A 13,170-nucleotide genomic window follows, 5' to 3' on the forward strand; every position below is an offset into this window, starting at 1 on the left:
GAGGCAGCAAAGAATCCCCAAACCATCTCACTACCACCACCATGCTATGTATTTCTTACTGTGGAATGCTGTGTTTGGTTTCCGCCAGGTATAATGGGACCAATGTCGTCCAAAAAGTTTACTCAAGTTTGCCAAAAAGCACATGGAAGCACCTGGATGATCATCAAGACTCTTGGAAGAATGTTATATGGACAGATTAGTCAAAAGTATAAATTATTGGATGACATGGGTCCCATTATGCCTGGCGAAAACCAAACACAGCGACGTTGGAGATTGATCAACAACTACAGGAAGCGTTTGGTTAGAGTCATTGCAGCTAAAGGTGGCACAACCAGTTATTGAGGGTAAGGGGGCAATTACTTTTACACGCAGGGGCATTGGGTGTTGCATAACTTTGTTTATGAAATAAATGAAATAAGTATGTAATTGTTGTGTTATTTGTTCACTCAGATTCCCTTTATCACAAACAATCACCCACATGCTCTTAAGGAAATTGTGAATGTCATGGATACATTAGAACTAGTAGATATATGGAGGCTTAAATATACTGATCTAGTGAGATATACATGGCGGAGACTGAATCAAGCTAGTCGTCTTGACCTCTTTCTTATCTCATTCTCGTTGGCACCAAAAGTAAAAAAAAGTGTTGATAGGGGACAGAATGCGGTCGGACCATCATATAATTGGAGAAACTTATTCAAGAAAGATCAAGTGTAATATATTATAAAAGCAAACTGGATGGAATATTGGGAAAAATGCACCAAATAATTTTTTTATCTTCAACATAGGAATGCTACCAAAAAGAACTTAATGAAACTGGTTACAATTGACGGAGTCACCCATGATTCACCAAATGATATTTTGAAGGAGGAAACAAAGTACTTTAAACATATGTTTTCTTTTCAGTCGCCTCCATCTCCTCTAACTGAAGCTAATTGTAGAGATTTTTTTCTATTGATAATGTCAAATTAACAGCCATACAGAAAGACTCATGTGAAGGTGAAATTACAGAGGAGGAACTTCTGGATGCAATTAAAGACTTTAAGTCTGGGAAAACTCCAGGGTTGGATGGCATACCAGTCGAGGTATACCAAACCTTTTTTGATATACTAAGAGGATCGTTATTAGCATGTTTTAACCACTCCTATGTAAATGGTAGATTATCTGACACTCAAGAAGAAGGTCTGATCTCATTATTACTGAAACAGGATACAAGTGGAAAATATAAAGATCCAGTCCATTTAAAAAATTGGAGGTCCCTTTACACTTCAGTGTTGTGATGCAAATATTCTAGCAAAATGTATAGCGCATAGAATTAAAAAGGTATTGTCGGATATTATTCATTCTAATCAGACAGGTTTTTTACATGGAAGATACATTGGAGATAATATAAGGCAAGTATTGAAAACAATAGAACACTATGGAAAATATGGGAAACCAGGCCTGCTATTCATAGCAGACTTCGAAAAGGCATTTGATAAAGTACGACTGGGGTTTATATATAAATGCCTGGAGCATTTCAATTTTGGAGAATCTCTTATATAATGGGTCAAAATCATGTATAGTAACCCTAGGTGTAAAATAGTAAATAATGGCTATTTCTCAGAAATTTTTAAACTGTCAAGAGGAGTGAAACAATGTTGTCCACTATCGGCATATCTATTTATTGTGTCCATCGAGATGTTAGCTATTACAATCAGATCCAATAATAATATCAGAGGATTAGAAATCCAGGGCTTAAAAACAAAGGTGTCATTGTACGCTGATGATTCATGTTTTCTTTTAAATCCATAACTAGAATCCCTCCACAGCCTCATAGAGGATCTAGATACATTTTCTAATCTCTCTGGATTACAACCAAATTATGACAAATGTACTATATTACGTATTGGATCACAAAAAAATACAATTTTTACATTACCATGTAGTTTACCAATAAAATGGTCTGATGGTGATGTGGATATACTCGGAATACATATCCCAAAGGAAATACATTTTCTCACTTCAATAAATTTTAATAGAAAGTTAGCAAAAATAGATAAGATCTTACTACCATGGAAAGGAAAATACCTGTCAATTTGTGGAAAAATCACCCTGATTAACTCTTTAGTATTATCCCAGTTTACCTATTTGCTTATGGTCTTGCCTACGCCTAGCGAACAGTTTTTTAAATTAAATGAGAAAAAAATATGCCTTTTTATTTGGAACGGCAAGCCAGACAAAATTAAAAGGGCATATTTATATAATGAATATGAATTCGGAGGACAGAAATTATTAAATATTAAAGCATTAGACCTATCACTAAAAGCTTCAGTCATACAAAAGTTATACTTAAATCCGAACTGGTTCTCAAGCAATTTAGTAAAATTGTCTCACCCAATGTTCAAGAAAGGCTTTTTTTTTTTTTTTTTACAACAACTCATTTTCAGTTATTTGAAAAGGAAATCATCTCCCAAATATCACTATTTCTAAAACAAGCCATAGAAAGTTGGTTGCAATTTCAATTTAATCCTCCAGAAACGACAGAACAAATAATGCAACAAATATTGTGGTTAAATTCAAATATACTAATTGACAAAAAAACTATATTTTTTGACAGAATGTTTAAAAAAGGTATAATCTTCGTAAATGATATCATCGGTAGGACTGGTGGAGTTATGTCGCACATGCAGCTAACAAAAACATATGGAAATGTCTGCTCTACCCAAAATTACAACCAAATAATTGCAGCCTTACCGCAAAAGTGGAAGAGGAAAGTGGAAGGGGGAGAAAGTATGGAACTTGTCTGTCGGCCTTGCATTAAAGAACATAATTGGTAAGGAAAACTGTGATAAATAAAAAAGTATATCAGTTTCACTTAAGGACCAAAGGATTGACAGCCGTCCCATATAGATTGCGAAATACTTGGGAAGAGATTTTTGACGTACCGATCCCATGGTATAGTGTTTATGAACTGACACGCAAAACAACACCGGATTCAAAAATTAGAATCATTCAATTTAAATTATTATATAAAATTCTTGCTACCAATAGAATGTTATTTATATGGGGGATACAATCTTCCCAGCTCTGCAGATTTTGCTGTGAAGAGACAGAATCATTAGATCATTTGATTTGGTTCTGTCCATTTGTAGCTTGTTTTTGGACACAGGTCCAGGAATGGCTAAAGGATTGCAATATTTACCTGGAGCTAACCTTGCAGATAGCATTACTGGGTGATCTGAAAAGTCATAGTCAATCGATCAATAATATAATAATACTTTTAGCAAAAATGTTTATTTTTAATTCACAATCTGTAGAAGCAATGAGAATAAAAAGGTTCAGAACTTTTGTAAAACATCACAGTACGGTTGAAATATATATGGCAAATAGAAATCCTATATGGATGGTGTTAAGAGATAGATGAGAGGTATTGAATGGAGTTGAAGGATGGGACTAATAACAAATAACAACAAATAATAACAAGATAACTAATAATGTAAGCATACTGTGTCCATAATAAGTATATAGGTTGTGTTGGGAGCTTTTGGGAAAGAGCACAGTTAGAAAGATATGGCATATAGAAGCAAACCGGATGGACATCATGAAAATGATCGGAGAGGTTGAGAGTAGAAGAAGTTCAGGAGCAAAAAAAAATAAAAAATAAAATATATAGAATTATTGTAAAATTGACTGGGTCCATAAGGTGTAGATAGTAAGTATAGGCTGGAAGTAGAGGCCTGGATATTGTTGTTCACTAATTTATCCCAAATAGGGAAAGGATGGCGGGGTTGAAAAGTAATAAAGGGGAGTATATACAGTGCCCTCCACTATTATTGGCACCCCTGTTTAAGATGTGGTTGAGGACTTCCAAAAATTCTCCTTTTTTTTTAAACAACATAGAACCCAAATGCAAAAAAAGAGAAAAATCCAACCTTTTATTTAAGTACATTACTTTGGTGGTAAAAAAAAATCACACTTTTAGAAAAATAAAAACTTGAAATCATGTGTCCCACAATTATTGGCACCCCTAACAATTCCGCTGAAAATTTTAATTGATTTTTTTTTAAATTGATTTTTCTGTAGTTGCTAAAGTTGGTCAGGGTATCTAGGAACTTTTAATTAGTAATTCATGACTTCCTGTTTCCCTGGGGTATAAATATGACGTGACACAGAGGCCTAATTCTCTAACCCATTTGTCAACATGGCAAAGACAAGAGAACACACCATTCAAGTAAGGCAGATTTGTGTCGACCTTCATAAGTCAGGCAATGGCTACAAGAAAATAGCCACTCGCCTTAACTTGCCCGTATCTACAGTCAGAGGAATCATTAAGAAGTTTAAAACAACTGAAACAGTGACAAACAAGGCTGGAAGAGGTCCCAAGTTTATCTTGCCACAACGCACAGTGAGGAGGATGGTAAGAGAAGTAAAAAAAAGTCCTAAGCTCACTGTCACAGAATTGCATCAAAGAGTGGCATCTTGGGGTCACAAAGTCTCCAAAACAACCATCAGACGCTCTCTACATGCCAACAAGCTGTTTGGGAGGCATGCAAGGAAAAAGCCTTTTCTCACTAACACTCACAAACGTAAACGTCTGGAGTTTGCTAAGCGGCACTGGGACTTCAACTGGGATCGTGTGCTTTGGTCAGATGAGACTAAGATTGAGCTTTTTGGCAACAAACACTCTAAGTGGGTCTGGCGTAAAACAAAAGATGAGTATGCCGAAAAGCACCTCATGCCCACCGTGAAGTATGGTGGAGGATCTGTGATGCTGTGGGCCTGTTTCTCTTCCAAAGGCCCTGGGAACCTTGTTAGGGTGTTTTTACATTTACATTTTTAGTCATTTAGCAGACGCTCTTATCCAGAGCGACTTACAGGAGCAATTAGGGTTAAGTGCCTTGCTCAAGGGCACATCGACAGATTTTTCACCTAGTCGGCTCGGGGATTAGAACCAGCGACCTTTCGGTTACTGGCACAACGCTCTTACCCACTAAGCTACCTGCATGGCATTATGAACGCTTTGAACTACCAGGACATTTTAAATAAAAACCTGATGGCCTCTGCCAGAAAGCTGAAGATGGGTCGTCATTGGGTCTTTCAGCAGGATAATGATCCAAAACATGTGGCAAATCTACACAAAAATGCTTCAGCAGTCACAAACTCAAGGTCCTCCCATGGCCATCTCAGTCCCCAGACCTCAACCCAATCGAAAACCTGTGGGGCGAGCTAAAGAGGAGAGTGCATAAGACAGGACCCAGGACACTGGATGATCTAGAAAGATTGTGCAAAGAAGAATGGTCAAAGATCCCTCTCTCTGTGTTCTCCAATCTTGTGAAATGTTATAGGAGGAGATTAAGTGCTGTCTTGTTGGCAAAAGGGGGTTGTACAAAGTATTAACATCAGGGGTGCCAATAATTGTGGGACACATGATTTCAAGTTTTTTTTTTCTAAATGTGTGATTTTTTTTTTTTACACCAAAGTAATGTACTTAAATAAAAGGTTGGATTTTTCTCTTTTTTTGCATTTGGGTTCTATGTTGTTTAAAAAAAAGGAGAATTTTTGGAAGTCCTCGACCACATCTTAAACAGGGGTGCCAATAATTGTGGAGGGCACTGTATATAAAAAACATGGGGGATTGGAAGTGATGCAGACAATTACATTGATAGAAGTTACAATCTATCTGCAATATTAAGCTGATCTACCCCCATAAAAAATTAATAATAATAATAATAATAATAATAATAATAATAATAATAAAATATTAGGTTTTGGTTGAAGATCTGATAACATTCAGTATCAAAAATATGCAAAAGTAGAGACAATTAGAAAAGGGGCAAATACCTTTTCACAGCACTGTATTATGTCAAAAAGATACGATACGATATATCGTCAAAAATAATATTCCGATATATAACTTTATCGATTATTTTCTCCAATCATTACCATTTGGGACAGCCTCACAGTCAATCAGGCAGGGAGCCTAAATGGCCACTTAGGAGCCATTAGGAGTGAAGGAGGAGAACACAGAGGCTGAGTCCCAAATGGCACCCTATTCCCCATGGACCCTGGTCAAAAATAGTGCACTTTTTAGGGAAAAAGGAGCCCAACACTTTTCTTTCAATTAGCTGTCTGTCAGAATGAGCTGCCTGCGACACACAATAACAGTAATTGCCTTGACCTGACCTGACTGCCCTGGAAGGACGTGTGTGTGTGTGTGTGTGTGTGTGTGTGTGTGTGTGTGTGTGTGTGTGTGTGTGTGTGCTTATGTGTGCCCCTGAGCAGAGCGACAGCTGACCGAGACTCTGACATCTCACCCCTCTAGAGGAGGATCTCAGGACTGTAAGGACCTGAGTGGGAAGCCATTGTAGACTGTTGAAAGCTTGCACTATTTTGGCCTGGTGCCTGTGAGTGTTTGTGTCCTCCGATTTGTTTTGTTCATAGTAATACTGTAGTTGTGCAAAACTGAGAGGAAGAGGATGTAGACTATACTCTTACTCTTAGCATTGTTCAGTGAGCCAGAGAAGTTGAGTGATACTTTCAGGTACCCTCATAATAATATAATAATAATAATATGCCATTTAGCAGACGCTTTTATCCAAAGCGACTTACAGTCATGTGTGCATACATTTTTGTGTATGGGTGGTCCCGGGGATCGAACCCACTACCTTGGCGTTACAAGCGCCGTGTCTACCAGCTGAGCTACAGAGGACCACATAATATTTCATAGCTTGTATTGTTAGTATGAAAAAAAAAATGTATGCACTCACTAACTGTAAGTCGCTCTGGATAAGAGCGTCTGCTAAATGACTGAAATGTAAAAGTAATGTAAATGTTAGGCCCTTTAAGAAGTACAGTACCAGTCAAAAGTTTGGACACACCTACTCCTTCAAGGGTTTTTCTTTATTTTTTCTGTTTTCTACATTGTAGAATAATAGTGAAGAAATCAAAACTATGAAATAACATATGGAATCATGTAGTAACCAAAAAAGTGTTAAACAAATCAAAATATATTTTATATTTGAGATTCTTCAAATAGCCACCCTTTGCCTTGATGACAGCTTTGCACAGTCTTGGCATTCTCTCAACCAGCTTCATGAGGTAGTCACCTGGAATGCATTTAAATTAATAGGTGTGCCTTTCCTAAAAGTTAATTTGTGGAATTTCTTTCCTTCTTAATGTGTTTGAGCCAATCAGTTGTGTTGTGACAAGGTAGGGGGGGTATACAGAATATAGCCCTATTTGGTAAAAGACCAAGTCCATATTATGGTAAGAACAGCTGAAATAAGCAAAGAGAAACGACAGTCCATCATTACTTTAAGACATGAAGGTCAGTCAATCCGGAAAATGTCAAGAACATTGAAAGTTTCTTCAAGTGCAGTCGCAAAAACCTTCAAGCGCTATGATGAAACTGGCTCTCATGAGGACCGCCACAGGAATTGAAGAACCAGAGTTATCTCTGCTGCATAGGAGTTACCAGCCTCAGAAATTGCAGCCCAAATAAATGCTTCTCAGAGTTGAAGTAACAGACACATCTCAACATCAACTGTTCAGAGGGGACTGTGTGAATCAGGCCTTCATGGTCGAATTGCTGCAAAGAAACCACTACTAAAGGACACCAATTTGAAGAAGAGACCTGCTTGGGCCAAGAAAAATGAGCAATGGACATTAGACCGGTGGAAATGTGTCCTTTGGTCTGTAGTCCAAATTTGAGATTTTTGGTTCAAACCGCTGTGTCTTTGTGAGATGCGGTGTGGGTGAACGGATGATCTCCGCATGTGTAGTTCCCACCGTAAAGCATGGAGGAGGAGGTGTTATGGTGTGGGGGTGCTTGGCTGGTGACACTGTCTGTGATTTATTTAGAATTCAAGGCGCACTTAACCAGCATGGCTACCACAGCATTCTGCAGCGATACGCCATCCCATCTGGTTTGGGCTTAGTGGGACTGTCATTTGTTTTTCAACAGGACAATGACCCAACACACTTCCAGGCTGTGTAAGGGCTATTTTACCAAGAAGGAGAGGGATGGAGTGCTGCCTCAGATGACCTGGCCTCCACAATCCCCCGACCTCAACCCAATTGAGATGGTTTGGGATGAGTCAGACCGCAGAGTGAAGGAAAAGCAGCCAACAAGTGCTCAGCATATGTGGGACCTCCTTCAAGACTGTTGGAAAAGCATTCCAGGTGAAGCTGGTTGAGAGAATGCCAAGAGTGTGCAAAGCTGTCATCAAGGCAAAGGGTGGCTATTTGAAGAATCTCAAATATAAAATATATTTTGATTTCTTTAACACTTTTTTGGTTACTACGTTGTCTATAACTTTATTTCACTTTGAAAATGTGGAGTTGTAGATCTGTAGGAAACAAAACTATTTGCTCCCTTTTTATATTTAATTTTAAGGCTCTTAAAAGAAAAGGAGACAAAATGAGAATGGACTCTACCTACATATGTATTTATCCTACTGTTTTTACCAAACAAATGTCAATTTTTTTGTTACTACGTGATTCCATATGTGTTATTTCATAGTTTTGATGTCTTCACTATTATTCTACAATGTAGAAAATAGTAAAAATAAAGATAAACCCTTGAATGAGTAGGTGTGTCCAAACTTTTGACTGGTACTTACATTAACATATCCTTGACTCTATGTAAACACATATAACTATCGTTGTAAAAAAAAATATATTGATATATTTCCACAAATATTTCTTCATGCAATTAATCCTTTACAATAGTTGATGCACTATTTATCAAGCATTGGTGCTTATGTTTGCGCACCTTGCGGGTTGATATGCATCTGATGCGTATGCTATCGGGGACGCAACATTCTCAATGTTCTCTAGCGGCAACTTACGTTATAGGCTGAAAGGCCAGGCGGTTCTAGTGTTAAACGACACTCTCAATATATTTAACAGCCTTAACCATAAACCAAGTGGCATGGAATCGCCTGTCCCACAGTTAATGTGTTGGGAAATTTAAACCATGGCGTGGTGTGATTGCAAGGAAAGGCAATCCACATTTTTACACTGTGAGTGGAGTGTGTAAGCGGTTATGAGTTTAACACGGTCAAGGCTCCCTCCGTATTGGACAGCGGTGAAATTAACCGTGAACAGTAATGAGTCTGGCTGATTGTTATATGTTCCATTGGGTCAAGTTGGCCATATTTACACCACTCAGCCATCTGGTATGGGTCCACGTCCGGGACTGGAGGAACTACGCATGGACGTGCATGCCAAGTATGGATGCCCACTGTCTGGTGCATTGTTTTGTTTGTATTATCTCTCGCTTTCATTTTCTATTTCTCTCTCCCTCTCTCTGTCTCACAGCTTGTGTGCCTATGGTTATGTTTGATTGAGACTGCAGTAGTAACTGAATTGGCTGTCTGTCCACTGATTGGCTTAGAGCCTTAGGGATAAACAGTAGGTTGTCAGCCATGGTTCCTTTGTGAATAAAAACATTTGTATCTCATAAACGAGATAAGAAACAAAGTTATTTATTTTAACCTGATATATATATATATATATATAATATGTACAGTGGGGAGAACAAGTATTTGATACACTGCCGATTTTGCAGGTTTTCCTACGTACAAAGCATGTTTAGACGGAATCTAAAACAAAAATCCAGAAAATCACATTGTATGATTTTTAAGTAATTAATTTGCATTTTATTGCATGACATAAGTATTTGATACATCAGAAAAGCAGAACTTAATATTTGGTACAGAAACCTTTGTTTGCAATTACAGAGATCATATGTTTCCTGTAGGTCTTGACCAGGTTTGCACACAATGCAGCAGGGATTTTGGCCCACTCCTCCATACAGACCTTCTCCAGATCCTTCAGGTTCCGGGGCTGTCGCTGGGCAATACGGACTTTCAGCTCCCTCCAAAGATTTTCTATTGGGTTCAGGTCTGGAGACTGGCTAGGCCACTCCAGGACCTTGAGATGCTTCTTACGGAGCAAATCCTTAGTTGCCATGGCTGTGTGTTTCGGGTCGTTGTCATGCTGGAAGACCCAGCCACGACCCATCTTCAATGCTCTTACTGAGGGAAGGAGGTTGTTGGCCAAGATCTCGCGATACATGGCCCCATCCATCCTCCCCTCAATACGGTGCAGTCGTCCTGGCCCCTTTGCAGAAAAGCATCCCCAAAGAATGATGTTTCCACCTCCATGCTTCACGGTTGGGATGGTGTTCTTGGGGTTGTACACTCATCCTTCTTCTTCCTCCAAACACGGCGAGTGGAGTTTAGACCAAAAAGCTCTATTTTTGTCTCATCAGACCACATGACCTTCTCCTATTCCTCCTCTGGATCATCCAGATGGTTATTGGCAAACTTCAGACGGGCCTGGACATGTGCTGGCTTGAGCATGGGGACCTTGCGTGCGCTGCAGGATTTTAATCCATGACAGCGTAGTGTGTTACTAATGGTTTTCTTTGAGACTGTGGTCCCAGCTCTCTTCAGGCCATTAACCAAGTCCTGACATGTAGTTCTGGGCTGATCCCTCACCTTCCTCATGATCATCGATGCCCCACGAGGTGAGATATTGCATGGAGCCCCAGACCGAGGGTGATTGACCGTCATCTTGAACTTCTTCCATTTTCTAATAATTGCGCCAACTGTTGTTGCCTTCTCACCAAGCTGCTTACCTATTGTCCTGTAGTCCATCCCAGCCTTGTGCAGGTCTACAATTCTATCCCTGATGTCGTTACACAGCTCTCTGGTCTTGGCCATTGTGGAGAGGTTGGAGTCTGTTTGATTGAGTGTGAGGACAGGTGTCTTTTATACAGGTAACGAGTTCAAACAGGTGCAGTTAATACAGGTAATGAGTGGAGAACAGGAGGGCTTCTTAAAGAAAAACTAACAGGTCTGTGAGAGCCGGAATTCTTACTGGTTGGTAGGTGATCAAATACTTATGTCATGCAATAAAATGCAAATTATTACTTAAAAATCATACAATGTGATTTTCTGGATTTTTGTTTTAGATTCCGTCTCTCACAGTTGAAGTGTACCTATGATAAAAATTACAGACCTCTACATGCTTTGTAAGTAGGAAGACCTGCAAAATCGGCAGTGTATCAAATACTTGTTCTCCCCACTGTATATATTTATTTTTTTAAGTGGTAGGAAAACTGGGCCACAGTCTGATAACTTACTGTATAATAAAGCCTTCAATACTTAGTGTGTACTTCAGTCAGGTGTGTGTTTAGTTGAGTCAATCAAGCAAACACACACAAACATACACGCACATACACACACACTCTCAAATGGCCCTCCCTTCAACGGCCGTAAGAATCGGATTCAACCTTGTGGTCACTGGTCTGCTCTCATCCTCCTCACACACACATATGTTTGATGTGTTTGATATGTTCCATTTATTCCATTCCAGCCATTACAATGAGCCTGTCTTCCTAAAGCTCCTCCCACCACCCTCCTCTGACACACACACTACTGCTCTAGTGAGTCCGAGCAGGTATCTCTTAAAATGGAACCTTAAATATGTATATGGGAGGCTGCATCATTAAACTCTCCAAGGTGCCCTCTAATCCAGATAATGACTCACTGTTCAAGGTTGTTGTATCAGTCTCAGGCTCTTATTACCACAATGGATGACACATCAGACCAGACACCTGTACGACACACTTAGATTCACAGATAGCGAGTGGCGAACAGTATACTGCGCAGTCATATCCCATATCCCCTTCTTCACATTACCTTTGTCCTTACACTCCTTATATTGTCAGGCCATTATCATGTGATTCCCTTTCTCACAATGTGCCCTTTGTTGAGCCTGTTCTGGAGTGGAGAGACATGATCCTAACCCTCTCACTGTTCTGGAGGGGACAGACACGATCCTAATCCTTTCACTGTTCTGGAGCGAAGAGATATGATCCTAACCCTCTCACTTTTCTGGAGTGGAGAGACATGATCCTAACCCTCTCACTGTTCTGGAGTGGAGAGACATGATCCTAACCCTTTCACTGTTCTGGAGTGGAGAGACATGATCCTAACCCTCTCACTGTTCTGGAGGGGACAGACACGATCCTAATCCTTTCACTGTTCTGGAGCGAAGAGACATGATCCTAACCCTCTCACTGTTCTGGAGGGGACAGACACGATCCTAATCCTTTCACTGTTCTGGAGGGGACAGACACGATCCTAACCCTTTCACTGTTCTGGAGGGGACAGACACGATCCTAACCCTTTCACTGAACCGCCACCTCCATCTCCAGCCTGAGCTAGGCTACACACAAACACACACCTCACACACACCTGCCTGCGCCACGCTGGGCCACAAGGCCCTTGGTTCAGAGAGCACTATGGAATATTGATTGGAAGCTTTTTGCACACACACACACACACACACACACACACACACACATACATACACACACACACACACACACACACACACACACACACACACACAAACACACACAGCCCTCTCAGGGAGCAGACAGGTGTGTATTATTTACTATGGCCAGAGGAGGCCGGGCATCCTCTGAATGAGTAAACAGAGAATGAGAGAGAGCCAACCTGAGGGCCCGCCGGCCAAGGGAAACACAATGAAGAAATAAAGAGAGGGATGGATAACTACATTCTCAGGGGAAAGAGAGGGTATTAAAACAAAACAAAAAAATACTTTAACTATTTGAACGTCATTATAACACTTTACATAGCCATAATATGACATCTGAAATGTGTCTATTCCTTTGAAACTTGTGATTGTAATGTTTACTGTACATTTTTTATTCATTATTTCACTTTTGTTTATTATCTATGTAAACATATGTTTCCCATGCCAAGAAAGTCATTTGAATTGAGAGAGAGAGAGAGAGAGAGAGAGAGAGAGAGAGAGAGAGAGAGAGAGAGAGAGAGAGAGAGAGAGAGAGAGAGAGATTACCCGTCCTGTTGGAGGAGGACGCAGAGAGCTGTGGGTTGGCAGCGCACTACATTGCTGCCTGCCATAAAATGAGAGACAGTGTCTAACAGACCAACCAACCTGCACATGTCCTCTATGCCATTGTTATTGTTCAATGTATGGTTATTTTGACTCTTGATTTTTGTTGTTACTGTTGTCCCGTTGACAATATTGATTATTATTATTTTAATAATGTTAATATTGTAAATGTATCACTAAATCTCCAAAGTACGCTTTGGCAATATGTACATTGTTACACGTCATGCCAAT

The 13,170-nt window shown here is 39.7% G+C and overlaps 1 pseudogene across 1 annotated transcript in view; it reads left to right on the forward strand.

The window, feature by feature from the left end:
* Nucleotides 1-13,170, forward strand: part of LOC311128815 (receptor tyrosine-protein kinase erbB-4-like) — a 506,504-nt pseudogene that overhangs the window by 490,881 nt on the left and 2,453 nt on the right. The gene's annotated exons all lie outside the window — the stretch shown is intronic.

The sequence above is a fragment of the Coregonus lavaretus genome (assembly GCF_964263955.1).
Source record: "Coregonus lavaretus genome assembly, chromosome: 5".
Lineage (NCBI taxonomy): Eukaryota > Metazoa > Chordata > Actinopteri > Salmoniformes > Salmonidae > Coregonus > Coregonus lavaretus.